A 22,500-nucleotide genomic window follows, 5' to 3' on the forward strand; every position below is an offset into this window, starting at 1 on the left:
CCAAAGAGAGGTCAGTGGTTTTACCCAAGCAAGAGAGTTCAGTTTTGGCTCTCTGATTAGCAAATTAATTTACGAATGAATGCTCACCTTCAGTTGAGAAGATTATTCTTTTGTTTTTTGGTTCATAGATCAAGAAATACGTTGCAGATCAAAAGATATGCTGGAAACACACGAGAGAGAGAGAGAGAGAGAGAGAGAAGGAGAGAGAGAGAGAGAGAGAGAGAGAAGAGAGAGAGAGAGAGAAAATGATTTTTTAGTATATGTATCTTGAATGGTTTCTCTATAATTTGGCATCTAAATCATTTAGATCAATGCTGTTCGAATTTTTGCTCGTTGGTCATTTTAGTTTGGTATTTAGTCGCAAATTCTCTTCCCGTAGGGTGGAAAAAATACTTTATTGAGGCTCTCCCGTTAAGTAATGACAGATACACTCACGTCAGGTTTTTTCTCTCTTTATCTGATTCTTTCTCCACCCTAGCTTCGACCTACAATGGTAGTGCCTAATAACTAAGAACCCACTTTACTGCTTATGTCTATAAAGGAAAAGGTGACAAAGACAATTTAAGTTCATATAGGCCAATATCAAATCTGTCATATTTTTCGAAAGTTATTTTGAACTGCTGTACGCGAACAAACCTGGAAATATCTGAAACAATCTAATGCCAACCTGATGATCAATATGCATACAGAGAAAATTACTCCACAGAAACAACAGTGTTAGCGATTAAAAATGACATAACAGAAATTATAAACAAATGGCAAGTGTTGCATTCTTGTGATGCTGGATCTAAGTGCAGCATTTGATACTGTAGAACATACATATCTGATGGAAGACCTTAAAGCTGTGGGCATTGTAGAACGAGCATATGACTGGTTTGTGAGTTATCTTGAAAACCACAAAGTTAAAGTAGTAATATCAAATGTTGAATCTGAGACAAGAAAACTAACCAAAGGTGTGCCTCAAGGCGGTGTACTAGGTCCTCTCCTGTTTGAAATTTACACGATTGAACTGGCAAATATACTTGAAACTCGCAGAGTTAAGTTTAAAATATACGCTGATGATACCCAGTTCTATTTCCCAATAGCATCAGTTGATGAAGCTAAAAGAAAGATACAAGAAATAATGAATGACATTAAGGCTTGGATGTTAACAAAAAAGCTCAAGTTCAATGAAGATAAAAGTGAATGTATTATTTTTGGAAATGAAAAAGATATAAAAAGAATCGAATGCTTCCAAAGAATTGAAATAGGTCAATCGATCATTAACCTAAAGAAATCCGTCAGAAATCTTGGAGTAACCATGGATGATAGACTGACAATTAATGAACATATAAATAATATGGTAAGAAATTGTAACTATCACATTAAAAACATAGCATTTATTAGTAAATACTTAAATGAAAAATCTATGGCCATACTCATTAATCACCACATATTTTCAAGAATTGATTACTGCAACTCGCTGTTCTATGCTTACCAAATTATCAGCTGAAGAAAATTCAGAGAGTACAAAACAGAGCCGCTAGATTAATAAAAGGACTACAAAATAGGGATAGAATTACCCCTGCCCTAATTAAATTACACTGGATGCCGGTAAAGGCGAGAATTGAATACAAGCTGCTATTACTAACGTTTAAGATACTGCACCAAAATGAACCAAAATAGCTAAAAGAATGCCTGAACAAACTAGAACTAGAAACAAATGTTACCATAAGACACATGAGTGACAGACATAGACTATCTGAACCAAGAACAACTAGTAAATTTGGTGAAAGGGCTTTTAGCTACTGTGCGCCTAGACATTATAATAAACTGCTAACTGAAATGAAGGACCTAAAGGGAACGATTGAATTTAAGAAGAAACTAAAGACATTACTTTTCACAAGATCATATGATTTGGAAGATGCTACAATCAAGGAATTGTATAAGTTATAATGAAAATGTTTTGTTAGATGATTGATATGGACCCGCCCGAGTAGTTCACTCGACTTCAGTGGAGGGTTGGATTTAAACCCAAAACAAGTAAAACAAGTATGTGAATAGTGACACTCCATTTTTTGAAGAACGCTCCTATCTGTCCACCGTCGTCCGATCCGAGACTCGAACGTGGTACCATATTGCCAGTTGCACGGGCTACACAAAGCGCCTCTAGAGAGAGAGAGAGAGAGAGAGAGCAGCAGTAATTGCGGAATTAATTGTATGAACAGTTGATTAGAAACAGCCCCATAGTTTGGGTAATGTTTTCATGCATCTGTAGGCTACATAAATCTCTGTTATGAATATACGCAATGAAGATTGGTAAAAATTGAAATGTATTCTGAAGAATTTATTATGTTCAGGTATATATCTGAATTGGGGTGAGTTTTTTAAAACATTCGTTATTGGGTCTTGACATCTTTTAAACATTGAAAAGATATTCTGAAGTAGTAAAGATACAGCTATCGACATTATTCTGACAGAAGAAAGAATCACTGACGGTATAATGGATTTTAAAAGCTCATTTATCGAATAGTATTAACAGCAAAAATCAATTTTTGTGTTGCTTATTTTGCCATGAAGGAAATTCATACATTTATTTTGCACTTTGAAGCTTAAAACAACATTAGTGAGCGGAGATACATTAACGTGGTGAAAGAGTTTGTGCTTCGCCATAATTAGGAGGGCTGTACTGGTCAAGGCCATCCATACTAGGTTGGTTTGCTGTGAAAATCAGACGAAAATCTCCCGAAAATCTCCCACCATCCCCAATCTCCACTGGCCAGCAGGGTGAAGAAAACTGGCCAAACCCCAGACACGAATTGACACGTCTGAGGCCTTTGTCCAGCAGTGGCCTAGAAACGGCTGCATTTGCTGTTGTTGTTGAATGTAGTGAAAGATGGCAAGGTCCTTCGAACAGATTAATACCCTATCTGAAGATCTCTTTCATGGAAATTTCAAAAGGCAAGGCCGGCATTTCCCAGGAAATTCCTCGAAATTCGATCCTAGAAGTGAAATGAAATCCATGAATGCTTGTTTGTGAAGGAAGGGCATATCCTTGACGTCTCGAGAATGAGGTAAACGGGTCGGAGTAAATTGATGAGCCAACTTGCAATAACACGAAGCGACAGACTGAATGCTGCTGATAAGCTGAAAACATATTTGATTCCACTCAAGGGAGGCTTTCATAAAGGGTTCAATGGGATATCTTGTCTTTGAGGATAACAAAGGATATGTCATCCTTTCTTGATATATAAAAAAAAAATCCCTTTCAATATTAGATATAAATTTTATAAAGAAATATATCACCCTCTCTAGATTTATAGTGTTGTTTATTTTAAATGTTTATAATTGGATCTGTTGCATTTTCTAGCGTTATAAGATTTTTGTTTTTAAATTTATGGAAGTTTATATTGTAATCTTATTACTTATAAAAAGATGTGTATACTTTTCCTTCGATTAAGAGGTAGATATGTGGTCGCTGGCAGATTTTTCTTTGCAATCTAACAATTTTTTCAAAGATATTTTATTGTTTCCAGATTTAGTTCTCCATTACAAAAAGAACTGACAGATATGTTATTCCTAAAGATATCTGCAGTTTAAATGAAAATGAAGAGATAATATGTTATCGCCACTAGTTTTATGTCATCAATGTTTCAGTCTTTTGGGTAGATCGTCTTTAATTATAACCAATGAGAGTCATGTATATATTTCCCAGGGAAAGGTTATTTTTATAAGATTATAGAATTTTGCTAAGACAATTGATCATCTTTACAGAAGTTATTAAGGAGTCCGTATGTCAATGATTCCCAGTGGACTTGGTGACAAGTAGAAACGTTTACCTCTGTAATTATTTTTGGATGAACGGGAGGCAGTACGTTTATGAGAAAAAAAAAAGAAAAAAAAAAAACACCACCGTGATGTGTTAAGGAAGCAAGCGGAAAGGTAAACCTGGAAAACACTGATTAAACGGTGTAAAAGAAGTTTCTGAAAACAATTGCCTTAATATCCGCAGAGCCCGAGGGTAAAGCTTTTCACGCAGGTTAATTAATATATATATATATATATATATATATATATATATATATATATATATATATATATATATATATATATATATATTTATGTATTCATATATATATATATATATATATATATATATATATATATATGAATGTATGTATATACATATATATATATATATATATATATATATATATATATATATATATATATATATATATGCATATCATCAAAGCTGTACTATTCAGGGCCACCCATATCAGGTTGGTTTGCTGTAAGCGATCAGACGAAACTGTCTTACCATCACCATCTACACTGGGCAGCGTTGTGATGAAAACTGGCCAAACCCCAGACATGAATTGATATATCTGAGGTCTTTGGCCTACAGTTGACTAGAAGGGCTGCATTTGTTGTTGTTTTTATATATGTGTGTATGTGTGATTGCAAATGTATTTGTTTTCATTATATAATGAGAATCATGCAAGAGAACAAACTTACATGTTCCCTGTAACATTTCTCTACCACACAAAAGAGAAATAGAAAATAAAATGTCCTTGCATATTTGTTACTTTTATATTAACTATCATGAATGAAACACTCAGTTTCACCTCTAGACGACCAGACGAAGAGAGAGAGAGAGAGAGAGAGAGAGAGAGAGAGAGAGAGAGAGAGAGAGAGAGAGAGAGACTCTGAGTTCTTGATTTCCTTACTCCAGACCAGAGTCGATGTGATTGACCTTTAGCTTATCGTGATGGTGAAAGATCTCTTTTACTCCACTTTATACCCTCTCTTCTTCGTCTTCTCTGCTTCTTTTTCGCAATGATTTTTTCTGGCATATCCTCTTTTCTCTCTCTTTTTTTTTTATTATTTTTCACTTGTTTTATTTCTAACGTAGTTCCTTTTTATGCAGGTTTTGTAGTTGACCTCCTTTATCAGATTCTGTATCTTTTCTTTCTTTATTTCTCGTCTACCTTCAAGAATTATTGCTGTTTTTCTCTCCCCTTTTTCGCATGATTTCTCTGATTTATCATATTTTCCCCTAACCTTTTACGTTAAATAGATAAGATATTCGTTCTCATGTTTTCTCCTCACCTTTCAGGAAGCCAAAAAAAAAAAAAAAAAAAATTCCGAATCAGTAAATCAATCTCTTAACCTTTCACGTTTAGATTTGTTTAACATATAGTAAAACTATTCTTTCCATACAATTTTCTGCTTGATTATCTTAGTTGTATTTTTTTCTGTTTTGCTTGACTTTCTCAGAATTTAAAATGATTATTTTCCATAATATTTATATTTTATTTCAATTTTTTGTCTATATTATATGGCCTATTCCGCTGTATTTTCTCCACTATAATCGATCCTTTTCGTCACATCTAATTTATTTAATAAATTTAGCTAAATGTTTCTCTGTTTCACTTTGTAATATCCCTTTCCTCTAACAAACTTTACAGTCCAGATTTTCTTTGACATATCCTGTTCTTTAACTCTTACAAACTACTGTATGTTCGTTTTCCTTTGTAGTAAATCCACTGCCCTTCTGCATAATTCTCTTTTACATGCATTGAAATTGTAATTTCATGCTCCTCAGTTTGGTTGACTTTATTTCATTTTGACTATTTTAATATATATTTAGCTTTGATCTACGTGAAGTATCATGTATTAAAAAGTGCTCGGGATATTCTCATATAACTTGTGGAAGGGAGCGAGGGGTGCATCAGAAAATGTACCGGCTTTGGCCGTGGCCTTGCTTTGGCTCGACACCTGTAGAAAAAAGGGAAATTTTTAAGTGTTTTCTCTTTAGAAGATGACTGATCTCATCTAAAATGAAAGATCAGAGGAATCCTGGTTTATATATACAATATATATATATATATATATATATATATATATATATATATATATATATATATATATATATATATATATATATATATATAAATAAACTGACGTACTCTAGTTAGGCAGGAAAGGGGAAGGCGTGAGATGGGTTGAATCTGTGTGCATATCTATGTAAATATTTAGCTGTCATTTTAGATTGGTCGCATACACTAGTGTATGTATATACATATATATATGTATACACACACATACACACACATATATATATATATATATATATATATATATATATATATATATATATATATATGTATATATATATATATATATATATATATATATATATATATATATATTGTTTTTAGTTATTTACTAGAGAATATAAACACACTTCACATTTACCAAAGGTTTCGTTTTCATTTGTATACGGATATTCTTAATTTCTGGGAAGGAAAAACAATATTGCGATCCTTCAGTAAATTCCTTGAATGAGTTAATTTTTTTATTGTCTGTCTGTGTTTCTACTTATTCTCTAGAAAGTCACTTAATAAGGCTGACAATCTTAATGTACTATAGTTTCCCTCGTTTAATTTGAAAGTGCTGCATTCCCTTTTTTTTTTTTTTTTTTTTTTTTTTTAGGAGGAAGGGGCGGGGGTCATTGTTAACGATACCCTTGCATTGCTATTAAGTGTTTTGACTCACATCGTTATGTTAATCTCAACTCGAATAGAATTGTTGTAGGTTGCCTTGATACTTGGGGATTCTTAACGAAGCTCCAAAAGGGGAGGAATTCACGTGCAAACCGAGTCCTGACTGAATCTCTCCAGCGAAGACTCACAACATGACGCTTAGCAAAGGTTACTCCATAGATTTAAGTGCGAGTTTTGAGATAGTTGGAAAGCTGTTTTTACACTAATGGTACCCTATTTGTCCTTTATTTATTTGAATTTATCTTTTTCTTTCACCCTTTTTATCATCATTTGCAAGTCATAGCTTCGCTTAGTCCATTTGTTATTTGGTGTCATATGGGAAAGTTTTCATTAGGACAATAGATTCTTGATTGACTTTTTCCTGTTAATATTGGTTTCGTTAGCTTTTTATTATTAGCGTTTATATTTACCCATTAAATTCAAACTTAATTGTCCTTGATTATAACTTTGGCCAATTTTGACACTACACCATTCGCTCTGCAACTTTAGTATCCCTTATGTGAATAAAACCAAACTTACATAACTTATATATATAGTCACTATGCTTCAGTTATAATTTTGCTTCACCTTGCATACGAATTTTAGTTTATTGGTTTTGCCGCCTTTCCCATGTTCTGTGTACGTTTTTTTCTCTTAATTAGTAAGATTTGCACTGAGATTGTTTGTGTTATACAAAGTTTGTGATTATTAACCGTAGTCTCTCTCTCTCTCTCTCTCTCTCTCTCTCTCTCTCTCTCTCTCTCTCTCTCTCTCAACAATAATTTTTTTTAGGCGTGTAAATAGAGATAAAAAATGGGAAAGTTTTGATGAATGTGTTCTTTCTGAATATCGGATGCCGCCGACTTACATTCCTGTGTATCAGAGAAACATTTATCACGGTTTGGGAAAATATTTTTTCCTTACCATGTCGATGTGCAGACATCGTCTGTCTTTCTATCGTGATCCACAGAAATTCCTTTTTCATCTCGTGTTGTAATAAACTTTATCCTCATCATTTTTTTCTTTTCTTTGTGCGGAGGGATTGGTTGTTCCGTGTTGTAAAAACATGTTTTAACTAAAGAAATGGTTATCATCTGGGTTGCTAAGTTCGTAGCTCGAATGAAACATTTCAAGTAAACGATTTTGTTATGATTTACCTGCATAGTTTTTTGAATAGATGAAGCATGTTTTGTAATTTTAAGGTTCGCGAGGCTCATTTCTCACAAGGTTGGAGTATTATCTCACCAATATAATCTAGTTTCATTTGTATCCAGCAAGGTTTAAATAGTTTATGGACTAAGCGTTACCTTTTAGAGGGTTGATAGGTTAGAATTTCGCTTGGCTGAAATAATTTTCCCTACCAGACCCTGTACTTTTTTTTTTTTTTTTTTTTTTTTTTTAATTTTGAAAATTGGGAAAATTTTTTTATCTTAAAATCAGTGTGCCCGAATAAAGAGATGAAGATGCTGTTCATTCTCAGCTATTGCCAAATGAAATATATTAGAGTTTAAACGAGACTGCCACACCTTTGTCTTCTTAGCAGTACGAGAGGATCTTGTTTAGCATTAATTCCAATTCGGGCTAAGTTTGCCTTATTTTACTGCCATTGTGGAATTACGCAAGCACTAATCTATTTCCTTAGTGTTATTTGACCATAAGTTATAATAATGATAATAATAATAATAATGATAATAATAATAATAATGATAATAATAATGATGATGATGATGATGATTATTATTATTATTATTATTATTATTATTATTATTATTCAAGTTACATGCCTTACAGTTAATATCAAATGAATTTTTGTGCTGATACACTACTAACTAGGGAAATAGGTGTTACGTTGCTGCTTTTGCATGCATATTTCATGAAACTATACTTAATATGAATAGTAAATTTTTTCATTACTGTGCCTAAATGACTTAATGTGAATAGTGCATTTTTTCATTACTGTGTCTAACGGCATTCCCCCCCCCCCCGCTCTCTCTCTCTCTCTCTCTCTCTCTCTCTCTCTCTCTCTCTCTCTCTCTCGAATATATTTTTAGTGATTATCTTATCCCTTGCATCCCGATCTCTTGCATGCAAATAAGACGTTAAGGGAAATTTATGTTGCCATAAATGCTTTGGTTTAAAACCAATATTTTACGGTGATTAAAATATTACTTTTCTATATTCTGAGGAGGAGTTTGAATAGAATAATGTCGAGAAAATATACACGTAAGGCTGATGCAAAGTGATATTACACAGTTCGTCCACACATTATATCTTTCCTGTAATTTTCAATTTACTTTTAACTAGGTAAACGGGAAGAAAGTAGTAACTCTTTTGGAACATTAAGAGAGTTTTATTATGATGGAAAACTTTTTCTTTTTTTTTCTATTTTTTAGAATGTCGAAAGTTAATATGTCAGAGAATGCTACTATTGATAATGTCGTCATTGTTAGATATTTAAATTTCATTTAAGTTGATTTTGGCTGTGACAGGTATTAAATGGAATCTTTTTAAATATATTTGAAAAATCAATTATTAGTATCCGAGTTTAGAGCCAGATGCTGACACAAATTTGTGTCCTTATTTTTTTCTTTTTTCAATGTTGATATATTTCAATCAAACCTCGAATTTGAGTATCAACGACGCAAATGCAATTATCGTTGTGATGTGCCTTTTGGAAAAGCGAGCGTACACATTAAGAATAAATTTATTTATTGCGTGTACATTCATAGCAAATTCATTGGTGGCATCCGTTTCGCATCGTTAGTTTACCTTTTGACCGGAAACCATCCCCGCTTCCAGCGAAAACGCATTTGGATACCTGGCTATTGCAATTTACAAATTGTCTGACGTAAAGGAAAGAGGTTGTACCCAGATGGAGACAGAGTTCCGAGGTCAAACAACATGACTTCAGGAAAGATTGTCAGAGCATATACAACTATGAAAAACTCCAGACCGTGTGATGTTTGTTCTTGCAAAAGTTCAGCTATCCCAACAAATACTTGACTCTCTCTCTCTCTCTCTCTCTCTCTCTCTCTCTCTCTCTCTCTCTCTCCTCTCTCTCTCTCTCTCTCTCTCTCTAGCTATTTCTTTATTCTGAGGGAAAGTGCGCTTATGTATGTCTGAATAATTTTTCTTCTCTCGAGGAAATTAATCCAACTAACAAGTGTCGTTAAATCCTTCCGGACAAGAGGCGTGACGTGGGTGCAGAAGTGAAGGAAACGTTAAAGAAAAATAAAGAAAGCGTATACACAATGAAATTTAAACCACATGAAATATAAAGACTCACAAAATACCGAATACAATGGAAATCTTGGATAGCCAAGGAAAGAACTCTCTCTCTCTCTCTCTCTCTCTCTCTCTCTCTCTCTCTCTCTCTCTCTCTCTCTCTCTCTCTCCGACCAAGTCACTATCTGTAAAAAGCAGAAATTACGGTGTTTACTTAGATCGGGGAAAGACGCGTTGCTAGATGAAATATTCCAGACCATGAATAATTAGTCCCATAAAGTGAATAAATTTTGCATAAGTATGGACACTCGTACAATGAAGCCGTGCCATTTTGCTAAAAGGATAGAATGAAGGAGTTTCAATATTATGATTTTAAAAAGGTAAACTCTCAACAACAGGGTCATTATTAGTATTAAGAGATGATAGAGGTTGACTGATTCTTTTCTGTTAAAAAGCAATACGCTTAAGAAAGGGTAGGCTGTGTACGAATGAATGGATGAATAGTTTCCTATATATAGTGCTACCATATGGCTCACAACTATAGCACATTAAAAATATGTTGGTTATCTATAACTTTTTATAATGATAAGGATATTATTAATGGCAATGGTAATACCACTGTTATTATTTTCTGTTGATATTTTCATTGTTATAATTATTTCCACATGACATATAGGTATTTTATATCTTTCCTTTCTCTTACGTCAAAACCTAGCCAGTTTGCTTCCACAGAAAATAATACAAAAATTAAATTCTCCCCATATTCTTACCTGCCCTTTAATAATCTCTTTCTTTCCTCCGTCTCTTTATCTACACCGTTTTTTACCTCTTTCCTCTGATAGATTCTTCTTTGTCTTTGACCTCCCTCCTTATCTAATGCAAAACGACAAGAACAACTCAGGTCTCGACCTACAGCCCTTGAATTATGCAATTTCATATCCCCGGGTTCCTTGTCTTCTCATTTTAAATTCGGTCTCCCTTTTTCTCGATTCATTTTTACCCGGAGCTTTACATTTTTCTTTTTTTTACTAGAGTTGTTATTTGATTGTTTTTGTTTGAATATTATATTTTCCACTCGTTGTTTAAATGATCAAGACGTATGCACTTCATATTAATATTTGCTTTTTTGGTCTAATTTTATTGTAATTATATTTATATTGGTCTTATCAAAGATTATATCGTACGGATTGCTTCAAAATCAATGTAAATTTCAGTTAGCTATACATTCTCTCTCTCTCTCTCTCTCTCTCTCTCTCTCTCTCTCTCTCTCTCCTCTCTCTCTCTCTCTCTCTCTCTCTCTCTCTCTCTCTCTGTTTGTGCAAGTGATACACTTTATCCAATTCCTTAAGGAAAGGCGATGACACTGCATATGTGTTGTGTGAGGAGTGGTGTGCATGATTCCAGTGCTTGTGCGTCCATTATCTGGAGATGCAACGGCACTTGAAGCTTCATATCTGTTGATATGCATCTCTCTTTTTTTTCGCTCTTTCTCCTTTTATGTGATGGCCACCGCTGTGTATTTACGTATCAAAGCTTGAATTTACTTATTTCTTGTTTTTTTTTTTTTTTTTTTTTTTTTTTTTGCGTTACTTTGCAGGGCGTATGTGACCTTGACAGCTTGCTAATGCTAAATACTTCTATTTCATCTTCTCTTTGTTTATCTCTTTTGCATGTCGACGTATTTTCTTTTTCCCTCATTTCCCGACTTATTTATCGGTACCATTGTCAATACGAGGATTTTCTCTTTCAATTTCCAATTATTCATAATTCACTGATGAAAACCCCTGTATATATTCGTATATTATTCATAATTCACTGATGAAAACACATGTATATATTCGTATATTTTTTATGATGCTAACCCCTGAACTCGATATTCACATCGAATTCTTCACTGGATTACTGCTAATGAATATTGTCCATTATAATAGAAGGTTAAATTCATTCCAAATCAGGCCACCACTACTCTATGTATTTTCAGAATCTAGATGGTCGATTGAATATGATAGTTCTTGATTATATGGTTTTGATCTTTCTTTATAGTGTTCCGCATAGTAATCCTACCCACTTAATGTAATTTATTTGTTTTTTTTTATACATTTTGCTGCTTTGGTATGCAAATTAATAGCAGATCCTTTTTTATATTCCAGATCCCGATTTTTATTGGTTTTATTTGCATTGATTTTTTCTTGATTTTTTTTTTTTTTTGGAAATACGGTGGTTTGTTACTTTGCTTGTATTAATTTGGCCTTCATCGTTAGCTTATATATATATATATATATATATATATATATATATATATATATATATATATATATATATATATATATATATATTTTTTTTTTTTTTTTTTTCTTGAGTCTTTTCGTAGGTTTTATTATAGGTCATTTTATTTTCATATTTACGGCACGGTTTTGTCTTGTGTGCACATTATTTTATTCGCATCAACAGGAATTCACTTAGATAAAAATTTTATTTGTCTTATTCTTATTTTTATATTTTGTGAATGTTAGTAAGAAATTTTAAAGCAGGATGCTCATTTGTTTATGGTTAGTAAGGAGAATTTAGTCCGTTTCGTAAAAGTTAATTTATATGTTGATTTATATATTCCTTTAACTTATGTCTAAGCAATTACTTATTCTGTAATTTTTAATTAAACATGGGGTTGTTTAGTTATTCATAATTTGTAAATATCATATATATCGTACGTAGCGCACGTAATGTCTTTCATATATTATATGCTTTTTGTAAGAAATGCGTAATGTGATTTTTTTTTTATATTATTTATTGTCTTCTGTAATTGTATGAAGTAGTGTTTATTGTTGTTGTTTTTACTCTTATTATTATTATTATTATTATTATTATTATTATTATTATTATTATTATTATTTGTTGTTGTTGTTTTTTATATTGTCACTACTGTTAAAATTATAGTTAGTGCAATTACGACTGATGTCAGCGTTTTATTTTTTATTTATAAAAAACTTTTCCCCTTTATAATAATAATAATAATAATAATAATAATAATAATAATAATCATGATGATGATGATAATACACAACACAGTTGCATTTCCTTCAGAATAAAATATAACTTCCCGTTATGACTTGATATATTCAGGAGTGGAGCTTGAAACTCACTTAACATTGATGGCCTCGTGCATGAAGGTCAGCTTGACTGGGTAACTGATAACGAGCTTGCTGGAGTTTCCCTTTTTTTCCTTTTTTTTTTTTTTCAAGATTTTCAAGTTTGGAAAGATTTTATGCATACGAAACTTAAAGAAGTAATTTTAATCTAAATTCTGAATAAACGAGGTGGTAAGAATGTGTTCTTTGATTGTTCTGGTAAACGTCACGGGAATTTTGTTTGCGAAAAGGGTCTTTTACAATCATGTTATTAAGTGATATAGAAAATACCACCCATACGAAAGGAATAAAAGATTACACTGTTTTAACAACTACTTTTATGGAGAATATTTTTCAAGAAAGGGTATCTTTCATTGTTCATGTGTGTAACCTAGGAAAACGTTCTTATGTAATCGTAAAATTTTTAGTATATATATATATATATATATATATATATATATATATATATATATATATATATATATATATGTTTATATATATATATATATATGTGTGTGTGTGTATACATGTATTAATATTAATATTTAATAATTTACAATTACATAGCATATATGTATATATATATATATATATATATATATATATATATATATATATATATATATATATATATATATAATGAAACAAGAAAATTTAGAGACCGCATACTTCCGCTAAAGCTAATAAGTCTCCTTCACCATTTGTTCCTTCACCTTTTTAGTGCATTTCTTTATATCTTCCAAAATCTTTTGTAGTACTTGATGCCATTCACTCAAAAAACAGTTTTACCGAATCTTCCTCAAAAAAAAAAAGACAAACTTAGCAAACACCCAAATTAAACATAACCTTTATAATAGGAGTAAATATTATTTATATTAAGTACCATGGAGAATTGGCAATGAGTTATTTGCGAAAAGCATCTATATTTATAAAATGCAAGAAAAAGGTAATGGACATTTCGTTACTAATCTAAAGAGCAAAGCCCCTGGATAAAGAAATGAAATAAAACTTGTTAGCTACTTGTTCTTTTATTTTCATATATTGTACGATTATTATACTTGCAAGGATACTAGAATAATACGATTTTAATAAATGCTAATTTTAATTGCCTTTTTCATTTTTTGCTTGTGATGATTTCAAGGTCTTTTACTGTATATACGTTAATTTTCTATTACTCAATGTTCACTTTATACATATAATTATTGGCACGAAACGCACGATTTTACGTACTACCAGGAAACTGATGGAGGAGAATTAGCACAACCAATGCTACAATTTGTTTAGGTTCAAAATAATTTTTACCCATTTATTAGATATACAACTGTCCATGGGTGATATTGAATGCCTTATACAAGCAAATAATCTCTGTCATAGGATTACACCCAAATCACCGAGCTGGAAGAAAAATGCACCTAGACCCAGACGGAGTGAACGCTCTTTAAACGAGAGTGAAAATAGCAACGGATCCGACAGACGAACCATGAATCACTCTTGCTTTTCAACCCATCCCTCGCACTTCGAGTCTCCCAAATGAATGAAAGAAGCAGTTCAGAGAGATGCCGGGTTGAACGAACGCTTAAATGCCGTCCACTGAAGGACCTGGATGCTGAAATACCGGGCTTTTGACGACATGGTAGATAATATGTTGTTGACCAACGCGTTCCATTGCAGCCAAGCATGAAGACGAACTCGTTGGAATGCAAGGTCGTCTACATTGCCGTCTGAACACTGATAGACCCACCTTACGTTGCATGTAATTAATCTAAAAAAGTTAAGCTTTACAGTTGTACAGGTAGACACAGTGTGTAACTGTATTTCTTAATTGATTGGGTTGCGATGTCAGCTTTCTTTTATCTAGTTTCATTCTGGTTCCCCGTGACTATATTTTACCGGCTCCATGTAGGCCATTAATCTCCTTCCAATTACCTGACGATTGTAATGATTAGAGATCTTGTTAAGCCCGATAGTCTTTAGATTTAATCAAACTGTTTGTGTAGTTTTATCCATCCACATTACTTCTGGCTGACCAGGTATGTTTATGTAGTTCTATGTTCGGTTCACCAGTATTATTGTTTACTGTTTCAAATTAATAGCAACAGATTTCACTCAAATATGTTTCTTATTTCATTTAATACACCACCGTACTCCTTCAGTTGAGCTCCCTTGCCATTGCATTGGTCATACCAGTAAAATATTTTGTTTTCTCTATTACCATATACTATTTAACTCTCGCCATTGAATAAAACAGAAATTATTGTTCACATATTTTAAACCCATTTACGTATTGGGTCTATTACTAGCTATTAATTCATAACGTTGGGTGCTCATGCAAATTAAACATTGACTAATATTCTAATTTACATCTAACTTCCTGGGTGAATCGCCTTACTCTCTTTGGCCTCCAAGTTTATTTCTATGGTTTCATTGTTTTTATCATCTGTTCGCCAACATGATTAAACTACACTTGTATGTTGAATTTAAAAAAAAAAAAAAAGATTTTAATACTCTGGGTGACCCACCCAGGGTATTAATTTGTGTGTGTGTGTGTGTGTGTGTGTGTGTGGTGTGTGTGTGTGTGTGTGTGTGTGTGTGTGTGTGTGTGTTTGTGTGTGTCAAGGGGTTTTGGGGAGGTGGGGCAAAAATTACTCCGCCTTGTTTGGTGTTCACTCTCTTGTCAATCATACAGATCTTTTGTTTTGTATCGAGAGTAAGTAATATCCTTTGAGGCCAGTAGCTGTGTTGAGTAATGGGTGGGTGTGCTAATGTGAAAATTTCTCATTGTTTGATATTTTGATTATTCTCTGAGTTCACTCGTGTTTCATCTAAATCAGAATATTTTCAGTTAAGGGTTTAGAATATATCAAGAGCTATGCCATTGTTATCAAAGAATTTTTATTGAAAATTATTTTTCTGTCAAATGGAATATTTTTATTTTCAAAATGTTCTTATTTTTATCAGTTTGGTAAGGTGCGTTCATAACCAGTTTCATATAACTGAAATTTGCATCATCTGTATAGTTATTCAATATTTTCTTGTTCAACTCTCTCTCTCTCTCTCTCTCTCTCTCTCTCTCTCTCTCTCTCTCTCTCTCTCTCTCTCTCTCTCTCTCTCTCTCTCGTTGCTCTTATTTATTAAACGTAACTGTACCTTCAGTCACCCATTTTGGCTGTGTTGCCCTCGCCTTAAGATGCGTGAAGGGTAATTATCGTGGTTAGTGGGACTGGAAATTTGAGCCTTATGAGCATTGCCTCATGGGAATAGGACCTCAGATTGTATGACGCTGAGTAATTCATCTTACTTTGTAATGACCCGAAATTACACGTTGTTTTTCTCGTCTCGAATTTTTTTCCCTCTTCATTTCTTTTACCACTATTTTGGTCTTTGTCGTCGTCATCGTCGTCATCGTCGTCATATTGGGCTGGCTGGTTCCCTCTATAGTTTTCTCGACTAACTAAGACTTAGAGGACGAGAAAGTGGGTCATTTTAGGATAACTTTCCCTTCCTCTCATCTTGCAGGTGTATAGACGGGTTTCTTGGTCTTATCTCTTGCCTTTGTGCTGAGAGTCTCTTTATTGTGTTTTCCTATGTTTTTTTATTGTATAATAATGTTTGATCGTTCCAGCACAACCAATGAGTATACAATTAATTTTATGCTAATTAAGTTATACTTATTATAATTGTTATTTTTTTGCATATTACATTAAAATTATGCATATGATATCTATCTAAATAGCAATATATATATATATATATATATATATATATATATATATATATATATATATATATATATATATATATATATATATATGGATAAATATCAACACAACATCGTGTTCAAATAGAAATAAGTTTCTACCTCATACTTGTGATCGAACGCTAGCCCCTTCTAATGAAAGGCCAGGTCGAAACCAACCATATATATATATATATATATATATATATATATATATATATATATATATATATATATACATATATATATATATATATATATATATATATATATATATATATATATACTGTATATATATACACTTGGTCATGAGTTGAATGAATAAATTATTGTTATTATGATAATCACCCCTCGTCTAATCTTATGAAATCATTTCGCATAAATGATAGCGTGCCCTGATTTTTATCTCTCTCTCTCTCTCTCTCTCTCTCTCTCTCTCTCTCTCTCTCTCGTCCATCATCAGACCACCTTCTATGTCACCACCCGTCCGTGCCATTCCTATGACGCGCGTCATCACTATAACCATCACCTCTATTTGTCTCATTATCCGTGTTCTTCTTCAACCCTTCTCCCCCTTTCGTCATTACATCACCATCATAGTTTGGCTTATAAATGCTACCATCCACCCTCTCCCCCCTCGATCCTTCCATTCGCTTCCCCAGTGGAACGCAAGCGTTAATCCCTTGTCTGTATCGTCTTGCAAATCGGCTTCGATTGAAGGACAAGACTCATTTGCATATTGCAAGACACTTACAGTTGCTTGGAGAGGAATGCCCTCTGCCGAGGGGCGGTGCAGTTGCTCCGGTTATTGATGTTTTGCTTATGTATGGGTCTTTTGTGGTTTGGGGTTTGAGTGTGGAAGGGTTGAGAAATGATGCCATGAGAGAGAGAGAGAGAGAGAGAGAGAGAGAGAGAGAGAGAGAGAGAGAGAGAGAGAGGGAGAGAGAGAGAGAGAGAGTATCTCTCGATGGTTGTGTGAGTTTGAATTTTATTCAGTAGGCTCTATATATATATATATATATATATATATATATATATATATATATATATATATATATATATATATATATATATATATATATTTATATATATACATATATATATATGTATATATATATATATATATATATATATATATATATATATATGTATGTATGTATGTATGTAAGTGTGTGTGTGTTTTAGTGCTCACAAGAGAGACTGATAGTAGTAGAATCTATAAGATAGATGAACATTTTGGGGAGAAAGTCATTATCCTAATGTGGACCTATTTTGATAGCCATTGAATTATGAAATGGAATTAGATAAAGAAAATTGTTTCTAAAATAATCATATTCTATGGACAAAATATAATAACTTTTAGTTGATGAACAAGTAAATTTAAGCCAGATTTCACCATCCTTTGAAGAGGCATAATTTATGAGAGCCCTTTTAATCTCGTTAATAATTACTGAAAATATTCCAATTTATGCGGCGAACATTTCAGAATAATTTCTTTTGCTTCTTCTTCTTCTTCTTCTTCTTCTTCTTCTTCTTCTTCTTCTTCTTCGTGCCATTATTATTATTATTATTATTATTATTATTATTATTATTATTATTATTATTATTATTATTTCTGATGATAAAGATAGGGACCCGATTCGAATCCATAGAGAAATTCATAATTACAATTTGCACGATTGCTTTCAATGACTCGATAAATACTTCCGATTTGCTATGAATTTGCCTCCCTTTGGAATATGTATAACATGCAAAAACAAGTAAATGAATTCGCCATTTGTATTTGAACACAGGTACATTTACATTATACATCGTGTATATATATATATATATATATATATATATATATAAAACATATATATATATATATAACATATATATATATATATATATATATATATATATATATATATATAAAATATATTTGTACATTATTATATATACATACATACATATTGTATATATAAATAAATAAATAAATATATATATATATATATATATATACATACATATATAGAATATATATGTATATATATATATACAGATATATAGAATATATATATATATATATATATATATATATATATATATATATATATATATACATACATATATAGAATATATATGTATATATATATATACAGATATATAGAATATATATATATATATATATATATATATATATATATATATATATATATATATATATACAGTATTGTATATATGTATATAAACATATAAATTATACACTTATATGTATATCAAACATACATAATGTATATACAGATAGATAAATAGATAGACATAAACCCGACTCCTCTTCATAACCTGAGCACATCCGAGGTCTTACTTCCTTGGAAAGGGTTCACCCCTTGGCCTACTCCGTCATTCGTGACGGACGTCTTGACATGGTCGTCAACCAATAAATGAAGAGACACCAAATACGCTCAGCGTTAATTGGTTCTTGAGTAACCTGAAATGACGGGAGGAATCTTCTGGCATTTCTCAGTGGTCCTTGTCATGTCTTGCCCCTGCAGACGGTTAATTATACGCGACACGCTTCAAAGATAAAAGGAAAAACCGTGGTGAAATTTTGTATTCCTTGGGAATTATTATTATTATTATTATTGTTATTATTATTATTATTATAATTAATATTGTTATTATTGTTAGAATTATTATTAAATGATTGTGAAACTGTAAACGTAGTGAAGCTATAATTTAAGTGGTCTTCCACTGTCTTGGGTTAGAGTACTTGATGGTACGCTCGGGCACACTATTCTCTCTTATTTCTCTCCCTGTTTTTGTATCTTTTAAGTTTTAATGGTTTGTATATGAAAGATTCATTTTAATGTTTTCACTTTTCTGAAAATATTCAATTTAAATTGATTAACACTTCTCTTGTAGTATATTTATTTCCTTGTCTCCTTTCTTCACTGGGATGTTTTTTTTACATATTGGAGCCCAAATATGGGTGTAGTTTACCTAATAATAATAATAATAATAATAATAATAATAATAATAATAATAATAATAATAATAATAATAATAATGATAATAATAATAATAATAATAATAATAATAGTGATGATGATGAGGATGATGATGAATAACAATAACAACATGAAATCCACTTTTTTCTCTGCTATTAATTCTCTTTTTTCTATTTTTCTTTTATCCATTGATACCAATCACTCCAATTATAGTTTTGTTTATGTTACTCCTCTTCATTTTCCCCCTTTTCTTTGTTCCTTTTTCCCAGTTTGATGTTGATTTCCTACATTTTTTCCTGTATTTATTCATTTTTTCGGAATCATTACTCCCAAAGATTTGCATTTTTTTCCCTTTTCCCTTCGTCTCTATTTTCCCCCTTTCAATTTCCTCTTCTCCTGATCATTGCTCATAATCATTCCGTATTTCGTAATCCACCTCTTGTCATGCTTGGCATTAATTTCTCTCTTCTATATGACCCTCCTGACATTTAAAATCTACCCGGAATGGCCAATTACGTAGCCAATTTAATCTTTATCCGAGTAATTGGTTCCACGTTCCTTAATGGGATGATCGTAATTGTTCGTCTTTAATCGATAATTTGTGGCCGGGGATTTTTCTCTTAAATATTCACGTCGAAGTCATCAATCATGATCTATCTGAATTTCGATGCTTATTACCATATAGTTACGCCGCTCTTCAACAATTTATCATTTTTAAAAGAAAAATAAATGAAACAAAAATAGTATTAATTTTATTTCCTTTAATCTGGACGGTAAAAGTCATTTTCATTTTAAATTTGTAATTTACATTTTTCAGATCACGGTGAATTTCGGTTTTTATTATGCCAAGAGGTTTTCTCTGTAATTCCTTTGTGACAGTACGAAAATATGCAGTATGTAACTTGCTTTTATTAATTCTTTTTCCTTTTCCGTTCCCGATTCTTAATAAGGAATTGTTTTGCATTTTTGGGAATATTTTTCTCCTGCTGATTTTCGGAAGCTCTTTGTATGTATGTATATATATATATATATATATATATATATATATATATATATATATATATATATATATATATATATATATATATATATGTATATTTGTGTGTGTTTGTGTATCCGCGGGCATATGTGCCTATCCATTAATAAAAAAAGTTCTAAAATAATAATGCTTCTATGATTTTTTTTAGGTGCAACATAGAAGTTGATTTGAAGTAAAACTTCTTTACAAAAGTAGTTTTATGTTGGTTCATCTAAATTGGATTATTTTCGCGTAAGTCGGATGGTTTTGAATAATGAGAATATTAAATACTTTTTTTTTTTTTTTTAACTTATGTTGCATGAGCAACGGGATTGCCACTTGGCCAGACTCGATGAAACATTTGAAATTAATGCCTCAAAATAAAACACTAACCCTACGAATAAAAAAAAAAAAAAAAAAAAAAAAGTGTTTTCATTTATTTTATTTTCTTGCCTAAACTTCATCGTCCGCTTTTCCACTCGTTTATTTGTTTTTTGGTTGCAAGGTTAATGGACTCTTCAACTGATTAAAAATATTCTAATTCAAGGATTTGTTTTAGGTCATCATCATAGTATAAATTGGAATATATTTTCTATGTTTGAAGAAAGAAATTTAATGCATGCATGTGTTTGTGTATGTGTTACAGAAAAAGAGAAAGATAGAGATAAGGTCGACTTGTTGAAGAATGCGTTGGACATCCTTCTGGCGTTGATGACTTGATGGCAGGGTCATCATTGGTGCCAATTGAAATTGGTAGTTTGAAGCACAAATAGGGTGGTCTCATCAGATCAGCTTTGCTGGGCAACTGCTTGTTAGAGAAATAAAGTTTAATCAAGTTAAATAGGCTCCATGGGGCGTTTCAAACTTCTCTGCAAGTGACTTTATCTCCTTGATAAATGGGGATGGTTTTGTTTTGTTGTCGTTTTCTTTAACTTTGTTTTGACTATTCATTTTTTTTTCTTTTGTTTTTAGCAGTTGTACGATTGTGAACTTTTTGTGCGCCGTGGTTTGAAATGATCTTATACTACTCTTGCTATATGTAGTTTTGATTAACAACCCCCGAACGTTTGACAGTCCAAATGCATTTGTTGGTTTGTAATGCATCCTTCTTGCCGAGTTTGCCTTTGTTTATAGTCTCGTGTTTTGTTTAAGCTTCGGCATCATTTGATTATATTGCAATTCATTGGGCTTATGTCCTTGCTATGTATTATATTCACGGTCCCTCTTCTCCGTTTAATGGCTTAGAAAGCTGTTTGCTTTTGATATTAATACCCAGATGGTAACGGGTCGCGTTATTTTCTTTTTCGACGTAATATTTATACAATTTGCATTTCTCTCATTGGATGTTTACAGTTCATCTGAACGCTGTTTGTTTTGCGATGAAGTCACTTTAGCAGCGGAGACCTCCTCCAAGGACGGGGTTGACTACTCTAGTTTAAAGTTTCAGTCTCTTACCCAGAGTTATTGTTATTTTTATAGTATTGTTTCTTCTATCACTCTAAACAAAATTAGCGACAGCAATGTTATTGGAGACAACAGTAACACAATAATAGTTGTTTGGCCGATGATCATAATGAATATTGTTGATTGAAACATTATTATTATTATTATTATTGTTATTATTATTATTATTATTATTATTATTATTATTATTATTATTATTATTATTATTATTATTGTGAGTCTGAAATTTTTCCGACAAAACCACCTAAAATCAAAGCTAGCCATTCTGCCAAATTGGTCTTGCAATTCCCCTCAAGACAATTTGGCAGAATGGCTAGCTATTATTATTATTATTATTATTATTATTATTATTATTATTATTATTATTATTATTATTATTATTATTATTACAAACCAAGCCGCAACTCTAGTT

Source organism: Palaemon carinicauda, chromosome 11, assembly GCF_036898095.1.
Source record: "Palaemon carinicauda isolate YSFRI2023 chromosome 11, ASM3689809v2, whole genome shotgun sequence".
Lineage (NCBI taxonomy): Eukaryota > Metazoa > Arthropoda > Malacostraca > Decapoda > Palaemonidae > Palaemon > Palaemon carinicauda.